At 35.6% G+C, this 13,239-nt stretch overlaps 1 long non-coding RNA gene across 2 annotated transcripts in view; it reads left to right on the forward strand.

The window, feature by feature from the left end:
• Positions 1-10,270, forward strand: part of LOC308196724 — a 45,491-nt gene extending 35,221 nt beyond the window's left edge. For both annotated transcript variants that reach the window (XR_013952366.1, XR_013952367.1), the window contains 2 exons: positions 3,226-3,312; positions 3,515-10,270. This is a non-coding gene — a long non-coding RNA (uncharacterized lncRNA). The remainder of the gene's footprint in view (positions 1-3,225; positions 3,313-3,514) is intronic.
• Positions 10,271-13,239: the final 2,969 nt, after the last annotated feature.

Here is a 13,239-nt window from a genome sequence, read left to right on the forward strand (position 1 = left end):
TCTCCATCATTGGTGGTGTGGGCTACCAGCAGGCCCACTCTCCAGGCTGGGCACCTTACCCTCCTTTGAACACCCCTGCTCTCAGAGATGAGTGTGCTCCTGTTCTCTGTTCCCAGCCAATATCCCGTATGTTGTGCAGGCACACCTGGTTGCGGATCCTCACATGTCATGCCTAGCTGGGTGCCAACTGCTGCCAGTGTCCCATGGGGACAGTGCTCATCTTGGCACTGAGGGGTGGCTGTGAACAGTGCTGTTGTTTCTCCTCAAAGTTCTCTTTCTACTGTTAAAAATTTTCATACTGTTTTATGCTTCTTTGAAACCAACTCAGTCTTTGCTTCAAAAGTGTCCTTGAGGTTCTCCAGTTATGTTTAAATCCAGATGATGGTTCTTCAACTTGATCAGTACTGAACAAAAGAGTTTTGGGTGCTCTGTTTGTGTACTCTGCTCATGCTCATATTTCTGTCATAAAAGCTGTTCTTGCACAGTCTGTTTTGCTGAGTTTAGACCATAAACACTCCCATGATCAACTAATGTATAAAATTGAGACAAAATGTGTGAAATGTGTGTGTAGCACAAGGATAGGCTGACACTGTTGGCCAATGTGGAAAATATGATCTATCTGTTTTGGTGAACATTAACTGAGAGTTCATCAAGCACAAAAGCTGTGATGTATGAATTTGAAAAAAAACTATTTGTGATGTATGAATTTGAAAAGACTATTAACTGCAAAAGAATGGTCAGTATCAAAAATCTTCTAAAATACCACCTGATCAAAACAAATGTGATTCGACAGAGTCTCTTCACTTAGTTGAAGTGAATATGGTCCTTATTGATTGTAATGAAATCAAAATGGTGGATTTATTATATTATTTGTATGAGAAATTATCTTGAACTTGCAAAGTGGAAACAGACTTCCTGACTATATAAATAATGAGTAACCACTCTGTTCTGTCATCTTTGGTTCTTTTTGTTCCCAGTCTTTAATATTTTCAAGCAATTGTTCTTATACAAAAAGAGAAATAGCTGGAAAGAATTTAAAGTTAGCAGAAACTTCAATTTCGTTACTCTACTATTGCTTCTTATTCCAAGAAAATTAACAAAATTCAACAGTGTCCTTTATCTCTTAAATGCAGGCTTCATTAATTATCCCTTTTATTGGTGATGCTGACAAGTAAATCTCAGGCTGAACTTTAGTACATACTTGAAACAAGTCCTGATTATGCTTCTACCTGTGCATTCTCTCCTCTCTTTCCCTTTTGTTAATTCAGGGTATATTCCTCTACATTTGTGGTAATGAAATTTACAGGTTGACTGTGTTTAATACTTTTACCATTTTACTAAGCTGCCAGGTTAGAAGATGACATAGAAGATATTGAGCATATACATGTTGAGTCACATTTTCAAAACAGTGAAAATGTAGCAAAATCCTGCTCTATCTCCTCAGTTCTGAAGGGAGATTCTTCAAAAGTACAAATAGACTTTCAGACAGGATATCAATTTCCAGTTCTCAATGTATCTCAGAAATGTTCCTTCTAAAAGATTGCTTGAGCTAGCTAAAAGTCTGAAAACAAACAGCAGGAAGAAAACTATGTACGTATCTTTATACCTTACTCATAAAAGTGATATAAAGACTAGACTGTGCTCAACCAGTGGGATCAACTATATTTCAAGGAGTTAATGGCAGACTCAGAAAAGAGGAGGGAGAGAAGCAAGGCCTGGGCATAGCTCTCCCCTCACATTAGTTTATTGCTTTGCTACTCTCTCCAGCCTGGCTTCTTCCTTCTTATGAGCCTTAGTCCCTGTCTGCCAGGGCTCAGACAGTCTTGCTTAAAACTCATCCTGTCTCAGACTGTGACCTGTGCTGTGTCATCAGCAGCACAAGGTTGGAATTGGTAGAGATGTGACAAGGTAACTGGCCATTGTCATCTCACCGGGAATTCACAGTGAAGGTCACACGTCTGCAATCTTCTTTGTGATATAGTTGATGTCAACACTTCTCACCGCTGGTTTATCTCATTTAAAACTGCAGTGTTTGGCCTCCCCGAGGACTCACAGCAAAGTAGCTAATGTATGTATTATAGTGTAATCTCACTTTTTTGACAGCAGAGACAAAGCTTGGAAAGTATCAATTTAAGAGACTAGAAGACGCTTGAACTGCTGTCCTTTCTGGGAGTTTTAACTAAAGTAGAGGATCATTCATTTTTTAGCCAGTGTTAAGAATGCTGTGGTAAAGGCTGCCAGGAAGTTACTTGTCAACTATTGGGAAAACTCTTTCTTGCAAAAGCTGGCAGTGAATTTGGCTCTGTAATTAGAAACTATTCTAGTTGCATATCTTGCTGTTTCTGTAACATTTTCTTTCCTCAGACAAGAATCTTTTTTGTCTTCAAAACTAATCTGTTCTGGCTGCTTTATGCTCAACTGAAGTCATAAAACACTGAGATGCACCACAATTGTCAGCTGAGGAGACAGTTATGTTGTCATTCTTTCAAGCTTAGACAAGGGCCAAAAATTCTTAAGTTTTGAATTTGAGCAGAATTGTTTCCAAACTTTTATTTTTTATTTTTTCCCAGTGCTCCATGGGACATCAACTGCTCTTTTGTGTTGCTCATGAAGGGACATGCCAATAGCTGTGTATTCAGAAGGAACAGATAACAGAAAAAGATTCAAGTTGCATGAATATTTACTCATTCCCACTGCTTTAGTAAAATTGACAGACATATCACATTTTATTGTGTCACATCAGGTTGTGTCCCAAAACTAAATAAAACATCATGAAACCCAGGTCAAAGTACCTTTTCATGTACAGAAACAAATGTAAAGAGATATTGCTTGCCTTTGAATGGGGGGGGGGGGGTGAGGGCGGGGGGGAGTTGGGTGGCAAAGGCACCAGTATCTCTCTTCAAATTTGCTTCTGTAAGAAACACCTTACAACATTTGTATTATTTTGAAAGTTGTATGAATTTTTACTATATTTTGCCTGTTTACTTTTTCTCTTTGTTTTTCCATGGTGACTTGTATTAACTTTATGTTGTGATACAGTTCAGCCCAAACTTATGAGTCTACTCAGAACAATAATTAACACTGTTCACATTAGTATAACTCATTATTATAAAAATCTTAGTAAGAGGGATGTTTTCAAAGGAATAGGTGGGTGTTATGTAACTAATTTACTTTGATACTTTGATTCCCAGGGGGAATTATAGGCTTCTTTTTACATTTATCCAGGACTATGTCCAGACCTCCAAGACCTCCAAGAAGGGAGACACCACAACCTCTCTGGGCAACTTGTGCCAGTGTTCTATCACCTGAACAGTAAGGAAGACTATGCTGATGTTTAGATGGAGCTTCTTGTGTTCCAGTTGGTGCCCATTGCCTCTTGTCCTGGCACTAGGTCCTAGGTCCTAGGTCCTAGGTCCTAGGTCCTAGGTCCTGGGTCCTAGGTCCTAGGTCCTAGGTACTAGGTACTAGGCACTGAAAAGAGTCTGACTCCATCTTCATTGTTTCCTCCCTTCAGGTATTTATGATGAGATCCTCCCTGAATCTTCTCTTCTCTGAAAAGTTCCATCTCTCTCAGACTTTCCTAATGGGAGAAGTACTCCAGTTCCTTAATCATCTTTGTGGCCCAACATTGGATTCTCTCCAACATGTCTGTGCCTCTCTTGTACTGAGGGGCCCAGAACAGGACACAGCACTCCAGGTGTGGCCTCAACAATGCTGAGTACAGTGGAAGGATCACCTCTCTTGACCTGTTTGCAATACTTTGCCTAATGCAGCCAAGAAAATGAAGAACTGTAATTCACTAGGGCTATAAACATGCTGGTGACTGTTACGTTAGATACGTGGCACAGTCTGGTGTCTTAAAGATAGATTCCTATCACTAATTGTAAGGTGAGGCCATACAAATCCTTTAATTAACAACAAAATACATGGTTTGTCAGAATCACAGCCTGAGGTTATGAGGAGTGTTTTCTTACAAATGATATACATTTCACCCTTTCAAGAACCACAGGTGTGTCCTATGAAAGTGGGTACCTTATTTTGCAGGACACCTTTGGACTATATTCAATCCCATAATGCTAGGCGTAAGGATTTTTTCTTCTATTTCTCGAAAATATAATAATATTTGAGAGTCTTGCTAATTTTTACTTTTTAATAATTTTCAAGTACTTTTTTTTTCAGCATAAATATTCCAGATAGTTTTATTTCTATTAATTGAAATGGAAGGTGAGATTTGGCAAATTATAGCAGATTTAATGTTTAAATATTTGTTTAAAATGTAGACTTGCTGTTTGATTCTGTGATGATCTGTCTATATTTCCTGGGAATGTTCCTCTCATTGTTTCACAATGCGATGTGAAAAAACATTCCTCCATAATTACAAAAATGATATGAGAACTGCATTCCTCTGTTGTAGTGATATATCTTTTCTCCAAAATGGCTGCCCACTCTTGTGAGTATTTGAAAATATTTTTGGTTCAAGGTTATTATTCAGTATTTCTACGTCATACTTTCCTATAATGAAAAGGGAGTGGAGGAGGCCTTGAGACTATTTCCAGAAAAAAATGCCTTCAAGCAACATCTACCAAATGTTGAGCATTTGTTCTATATGTAATTAGTAGGAGGGAGGGGGAGAAGAAAAGTGACATTTTTCTTTGAGTGTGGATTATTTACAGACATTCTGTTTCCTAATTCCAGGGTCTTGTGGTAGCTCTTTTTTCCCACTACCCCACAGCTATTCATTAGCTGATGTGCCAGTGTCTGTCACAATTTATCCTGTGGGACAATGGCATCTTAATATTTTAGCAAAAATACAGCGATGTAATTATCTGTAAATAATTTAGTATGTATTTCATCCATGTGGAAGCTATCCAATCAGTCAAAGAAAAGAAAAAAAAAAAACCAAAACCTAAATATTTCATATCAAACTTTGAGCCTTCTGCAATATGCTTTTTGTCATCTGTGGCTTCTCAGAAATTACTCATTAGGTATTTTCTTCCACTAATATTTGGAACATCAAAACCATCTTATATTGTTGGGGATATGAACGAGTGACTCCTTGGAAATTTGTGAAATTCATCTGTATAGGTCCTATATGAATGTTGTGGGCCTTGTTAATATTTTCTTCCTATATTCAGAAAGAACATATGCAACTATTAATTAAAAGTCTTTAAAGATAAGATGATTAATTATGCTGGTTGTATTTTTCCTTGTCTCTGATAAAGCAATCATTCAAGAATTGATTTTCATGTACTTTAATTTCTTGTTATTTTCCACTTTTAGCACTTTACTGTGAGACTTTCTTGAAATGGGAGTGAGGAAAATAGTTAAAATATTCTTCACCACATGGAAATCCAAAAGTAAAATGGTTTGTTTCAGCTGAAGCTGACTTCCATGGGTTTCGAAAGATCTGGATCAGGTCTGCGCTGAACATTAGTGATAGCTTATTCACACATTTATGTCTGCCATCTGCTTGTGGTTTACCTAGACTCTAAAACTGTTGTGGTTTAACCCAGCAGGCAGCTAAACACCACACAGCCGTTCACTCCCCCTCCCCCTCCCTCTCTAGGATGGGAGAGAGAAACGGGAAAGCGAAGCCTGTGAGTTGAGATAAAGACAGTTTATTAAGACAGGAAAATAATAATAACAATACTACTACTAATAATAGTGATAATAGTATTACTAATAATAATGTGTATGAAAGAAATGATGCACAATGCAATTGCTCACCACCCGCTGACTGATGCCCAGCCTATCCCCGAGCAACCTGTGCCCCACCCCGGCTAGCCACCCCTATATATTATTTAGCATGACGTCAGATGGTATGGAATACCCCTTTGGCCAGTTTGGGTCAGCTGTCCTGGGTCTGTCCCCTCCCAGTTCCTGCTGCACCTCTAGGCTGCTCATTGGCAGGACAGAGTGAGAAGCTGAGAAGTTCTTGGCTTGGTGTAAGCACTGCTCTGCAACAATTAAAACATCAGCGTGTTATCAGCACTATTCTCATCCTAATCCAAAACATAACACCCTACCAACTACTAGGAGGAAAATTAACTCTGTCCTAACTGAAACCAGGACATATATATTCTGCCTAAAAATAATTCAGTGCATGTGAGTAATCCCAAGTAATATAAAAGCATTATTCCTCTTTAGGAAGACTGGCATCTATGTAGTTCTTTCAAGGACAAGGGTTAGAATAACACTCTGAATGGAAGCTTTGTCTTGTATACAAACAGTATGTCATTCTCTGGATAATAAATATATGTATAAATGACACTTTTTTGACAAAGTTTGACATAAGAATTTTCCAACAGATATTATTTTTGGTTAGAAGTGGAGCTGGCTTCAGCTGTCTTTACAGTCTTTGAATGGGACCACAACTTTAATTTAAACTTGTGAAAGACTGCATCTTTACCTGAATATGTTATGGACAAGTTATGCATAGTCTCTCTTTACACTGCATCCTCAAAAGTCTACCTGTGGTTTTGAAGTCAGAATGATACAAAGAATATTCTCTGCAGTCCTCAGAGTGAAAATCTGTCCATGTACACATTGCTATAACAAGGTCACTCATTACCTAGAGCTGACATAAGCCATGAAAATATATGCTTAGGAGGGATATACTTGACACATTGTAAGTCTTAGCTACCTTTGCCTAGGGATAAGTGATTAAGGAGATATCAACATGTTTAAATGTATGAGTTCCATTCACATCAAATGAGGTGGGAATAATAAACACAAAAATATTTGTCTGCAATCTGCTTTTTGCATTTTTGCTCCGTCAAAAGTGTAAAGTATTTGAAATCAAGTTTTCTAGTTAGTGATATGTGAGCACTATTAATAATCATTTAATGAATTTGATCTGCTTTGGTATTGTTGCTATGGAAAAAATAAAAATTCTTTCAAGGACCAAATGATAAATTGAACTGTCTGAAATGTATTAAGCATAAAATAATTTTTCTGAATATAACACATTGAAAGACAAAGGACAATTTTTTTTTTCCCCACAGATTTTAATCTTACAGTGGATTCCCACTAATTAGAAGCTATCAAGAGTCATTTCCTAAAAAGCTGTTGGAACAGAAACAGTAAGAAGTCACAGAGATATGAATATGGTTCTGCAGACCACACTGCAGACTTGAAGTCATAGATTTTGTGCAGGGGCTTTTTTTGGACATGTTTGAATAATATTTGTGAATAATATATGAAATCATTTTTTTTTTTTTCCAGTGAATCACTAAATACATTATTAATGAACACATATTACTCAATCCACTTTTTAGAAGTTCATGTAATACAGTGCAAATCATTTATCAAGATTTTTCTTTTTGTCCAAGGTCTTTCCCTTAAAGACAACACCTACTGAATTTTGTTTTACCAAGGGAAGGATTAAGTTCAATTTGTTCTTATTATATCATTATTATGTATTCCTAATATCAACATGGGAAATCATTGTGGAGTAGTTGTGTGCTGTAAATTCACACGAGCTTAAGTTACAGTAATGTGGCTGAAAACAAGACAAGTAAGTACATGTTTGTTTCAAAGAAGATTTAAATTTAAACTATGGATACTTTGATTACTTTGCTCAAAAGAGCTATTCTGCTCTAGGCATATACTTTATTTTAACAGCCAAGTGAGGCATGATTAGAATAGAAAGCTGAATATGGAGTTAACTAGACTCTTGAGGGTATATTAATTATTATTTTTTAATTATTATTTTACTATACTAACTCACAGTATATACTAGCAGGTAGTCTTCAATAAAAAAAAAAATGTTACTTAAGTGTATAGCCTATAAAAATATGCATCTTGATCTGGTGGTTTATGGATATATGGATGGGAGTAACTTGCCATGTGATGAGTGTTGATTTAATGAGGAACATAGATTTTTATTTTTTAATAATTCAGAAAGCATCTCCTCTTGTCTATTACTATAAATAGAAATATAAGGATTTGAGATTAGAGGACATATTTCCTTATGTGTGGGTTTATTGACAAGTGCAGTGGAGTCCTGGCAAATTATATGCCCCCAATAATCTAGTCTAACTGACATCTTGGACATTTTTGAATTTCACCGTTGATGGTCATATTGTCAAGGGGTTGCAAAATGATAACACGCAAATCTTGTTTTCACAGATCAACTGGAATAGCTAATCTGTACCCTAGAGTACACTCTGAAAGGAATGAAGTCTTACTAAACTGTGGAATCTTGAAGCTCTGATACAGTCAGTATTGGGTATAGAACAAATGACTGGTGGGATCATGTCATCATACAGTTCTGCAGTTGTGTTGTCCTTTGTAGAATATATCTTCAAAGAAAAGCAATCCCTACCAATCCATTCAGTAAACTGCAGAAATAACAAAGCCTAATTCCAGTTAATGGTTGTCTTTTATTGTTTTTCATTGCAAAAATTCTGGCCTCTCCCCCAGCTGCTCTCTGCACAGTATAAGTGGGAACATCCTAGAATAATGTGCTTACTTTTGTTTTATAGTGTCATAGATATGCTGTAAAATGAAATTGTATATCTACCTGGTTCCATACAGGAGACATTGTCTTTATGCTGCACATACATTCCAGGTGCATCATATTGCAGTGACTATATTATTCAAGGTATTGTGGATTGCTGGAATAGTTCTAGCCCATTTGCTGGAATCACTGCTCTTTTTAAATCTACTTAAAGGACAAAAGCCGAATTGTGTGAGGATTGAACAGAATTTCTAGTAGACAAAATACTTAGAAACTTTACAGCCTTAGTCATTACCCGTGTTTCATACTTGTCTGTGTCCACAACCTAATCCAGGGCCTACTGAAGTCAATATACTATTGCTATAGACATTAATAAGTGAAGTATTTCCTCTTTATTGAAAAGATTTTATTTCACACAGAAAAAAATGGCATTCAGCAAATGAGAAAGTGAGTTTCATTTGGAAAAATGAACTGGGTCAATGTGCCTTTGAAAATCCCATTTTCAGCAATGAGTAACTGCAAAAAATATCTAAAAATGACTTTGTAAATTACATTACTGGGAATAAAATATATATTGTCAAAACCTAATTAAAATAGCAACCGTAGTAGAAATATAACATGCAGCTGATGAGGACTAGGTGTACCTATACAGATGTAAGTGAAAAGATATAGGTTTACTTTTTCTGTCTTTGGTTTTTTACCTCAGTATGTAAAGTTAGGAGTGAAATTTCTGAATGGTTTAAATAAAGTGATATCATTAAACCTTGAAAGCAACAACAACAAAAAAAGTCTCAGTAAAATCATTGAAAAGAAGATAAAGCTTCTTGGGAACAAAATCTAGTACAACAGAGCTGTCAGTCAAAGTAAGCAACCTTATTAAAAGTGCAACAACAAACTTTCCTAGTAAAGAATATACATAGAAAATATATTAAATCATCTATGTGGCTACATCAAATCTCTTTTAAGAAGAAAAAAAATGCACAAGAATGGAAAAGAGCTGAATGTAAGGTAATAGAATAAAAACAGTAGAACAATCAGACAAAATAAGTCAAAAGAAGTAATATCAAGCACTAAAAAGTAATAATAAAAATTGTATAAATAAATTGAAAGACCAAAATACATTACTAGAAAGGAGAGAAAATTGTGAATAACACAGGGAAGACCTATGTATGCAGTTCTTTTCCTTCCTTAAGTATTTGTAAGAAAAGTCATTGGGATTGATTCTTAAGTTAGTAATTTTAAAGGGTATAATAAGTTTAATACAAATACAAAAATACAGTAGGTTAAAAAAAATGCAAGCAAGTAAAATGAAGGTAAAAGACAAGGTGAAACCTTCCTCTCATCAGAGTCCATCTACAGCATTTAAAAGCTATCTAAAGGAATTTTGGAATCACGTGGTTTTCCATATAGATTTCAGAACTGGTGATATTTTTTAAGATAGGTAAGTGTAGGATCTAAAGAATGGGTTTGTTCTAATCTAGGGTTCTCCATACAGACAAAAAATTAAATGGTTTATAAGATACTTATTAGGGTTATTTCAGTGATGGGACTTTGTGTCAAGCTGATTCTGAGATGACCATGAGTGGCAAAATAAATAAAGGAAATCTTCTCTGTCCTGGTTCCAGTTAGGACAGAGTTAATTTTTCCTCATAGTAGCTGGTAGGGTGCTATGTTTTGGATTAGGATGAGAAGAGCGCTGATAACATGCTGATTTTTTAATTGTTGCAGAGCAGTGTTTACACCAGGCCAAGGACTTTTCAGCTTCTCACTCTGTCCTGCCAGCGAGCAGGCTAGGGGTGCAGCAGGAACTGGGAGGGGACAGACCCAGGACAGCTGACCCAAACTGGCCAAAGGGGTATTCCATACCATCTGACGTCATGCTAAATAATATATAGGGGTGGCTAGCCGGGGTGGGGGGCCGGCTGCTTGGGGATAGGCTGGGCATCGGTCAGCGGGTGGTGAGCAATTGCATTGTGCATCACTTGTTTCTTACACATTATTATTATTAATACTATTATCATTATCACTATTATTATTATTGTTATTATTATATTCCTGTCTTAATAAACTGTCTTTATCTCAACTCACCGGCTTCACTTTCCCGTTTCTCTCCCCCATCCCAGAGAGGGAGGGGGGAGGGTGAGCGGACGGCTGTGTGGTGTTTAGCTGCTGGCCGGGTTAAACCACAACATTCTCATATATAGTGTTATGTCATAAGATAAGAAACTAGTCGATGAACAGCCAAAATTTCCACCATCAATAGCTCTGCAATATTTTTAGAACAAAATATAGGGAACACAGTGAAGTGTTTCTTTGCTTGATGTGATAAAAGTAGAGATGAAATTGCAGTCTGTATTTAAAAAAGAAAGGACACTGGGGAAAAAAAGAATAATATTTTGCTTTTCTTAGAAGAAAAATGTTTGCAGATTGATGTTTTTAAATGGTGAACAGATCTTGTCTTATATCTCACAATATTTTTGGTTCAACAATATTTCCATTTACTTATGAGCTAATGGTTTGAGCTATCACTAGTATTCAAACACAGGACAGAATTCAATTCTGATCTTTTATTTCCATTTGTCTGACCAGTCCTTTCTGTTTGCAGCAGTCCATTTTATGAGTAAAAGTCTATCATCTATTTTAAGTATGCTGCTTAGAATGATTTCTTTGCATATCTAGAGTAATTTCTTTTGATTACATGTAGTCTGATAAAGAAAATTTGCCTGCGGATATCATTTAGATATGCAGAAAATGTGTTCGACCTGTATTCTCAGTCTAAAATCCAGAAGATTATATACTTTATACTAAGTTGCGTGGGAAAGTAGTTATTATCACTGTCACTATTACTATTAATTACATACCATAAAATATTGAAAAATGATCACTCCAATGTTTATTCTGGGATTATGTATCATTACTAATTTTCCAGGAATTATGCTATTCAGTTTTAGGTCTAGAATCAGGAAACATTTAGCTATTTAGAAAAGCACTTCATGAGAAATGAACAAGCACTTAAAGTTTAGTGTATACTAACATACTATATACTATTTAGTGTAAGCTAGTATACTACAAATATTACTCTCCTATATTCTCTGAATCTATAGACTTAGGTAAATACTTAAGATACTTCAAGTACAAGAGCTAGAGACGTGTTCTTACAGCCTTGTATTAAAACTAACCTATCACATAAGCAAAGACTGACTACCTTCATGAGTTCCTCTATTGGTGTGTATTCACCGGTTATCACATCCTTTTCCTAATAAGAACCATTACTGTTGATCTGTTTTCCCAGTGTCATAGAGTCTACTCCTTTTTCTTCATTTGCATCCACATAGCAATTTATTATTGTTTTATAAAGCCGATTGAAGATGATCTTGCATTCGGAGGCTAGTTTGGTAAGGTACACCTTACCTGAATTTTATTATTATTTTGACATTTTAATGTACCATTTCCTTACTTTATTTTATTATTTATTTTATTTTATTATTCCTTTTCTCTATAGCACATAGTAACTTTTCTGGGGAAACATTTTCCCCAGATGGACTCTAATAGTCTCTTCCCTCTTATGCTCCCTTCCCTCTTCCTTGGTCTTTAATATCATAATTCTATGATGCAGAGGCTTTTTGATAGGGGGCATTTGTTAAAAATAAGAGCTAGATCTACAGACTGGACTAAACTGCTGAATCGGACCACCTGATCTTAATTTCAGATTATAAAGTGGGGAACAAAGTACTGTTAGTCAGATAAATGCCCCAAAATGAAAAGTTTGGTTTATCATTAGTGAAGAGAGATCAAAACTAGAGAAATGAAGGAAGAAAGAAGGTAAAATTACCCTGCATCCTCTTCAACTGTATTTGATTGTTATTATTAAATTTTCATACTGTACAATTCTTTGTTGTATCTGAATGGAGTCCAAAAGGAGTGTAGTTATACACCTGTATTACTGCAGCTGTTCCCCAAAGAAAGAACAAAGAAGAAAAAGAACTAAGAAAAACGTATGTACTTCCAAATGTACTTTGTGCTGGTTGCACAACATATGTTGTACTGGAGAAAAATTCTAATCAGTTACAGTTATAACTGGTACCTTGGAAGAATCATGAAAAGAAGTGATGGTCGAAGAATATATCTGGAGCACAATTTCTTGTGTAACCATACTACCCCACACTGTGCTTATAGACTAAAGACACATATCTATTTTACTAATGCAATAAACTATGTATTAATGCAGCTTCATTTTTAATGTAGTTATGTGTAGATCTTGTGACCAAATTTCAGAAAGAAATCTACCTTATAGTGACTGAATTCTTGACCCTTTGAGTAGATAATGAATTTTAATTCATGGTCATTGTACCTCTCCTTCATAGTAATAATGATACACTGATAAATTTGTAAGTGTGGCTGGTAAAAATTATAAAATATTTGTCATATGTGAAATATTTTCTGCTTTATTTATGTTAACACAGTAGGAAAAAATAAAAGCAAATATCAGTTCAGTTCTTTGCTTATGCCACACTCATTGATGTGGTGGTATCTGTGTGCACAAATATCAGTATCAGTGTCTCAATTATTTCATCGAGTTCCAGCTGACTCGTGTCTTATTTAACACAAATATGTGCGTGTGCTGATATTTTTCCCACTCTATTTTTTTTTCTTTTTAATTCCTATGTTTGGTTTTATATTTGATTTCATATGTATGTTCTTATCTTGTCTTATGTGGGAATTTATAGCTGTATATTTTCCAATGGTAAAAAAATGATCTTTAGGGAAAATATATTCAA

This window comes from Anser brachyrhynchus (genome assembly GCF_964034855.1).
Source record: "Anser brachyrhynchus genome assembly, chromosome: 5".
NCBI classification, from domain to species: domain Eukaryota; kingdom Metazoa; phylum Chordata; class Aves; order Anseriformes; family Anatidae; genus Anser; species Anser brachyrhynchus.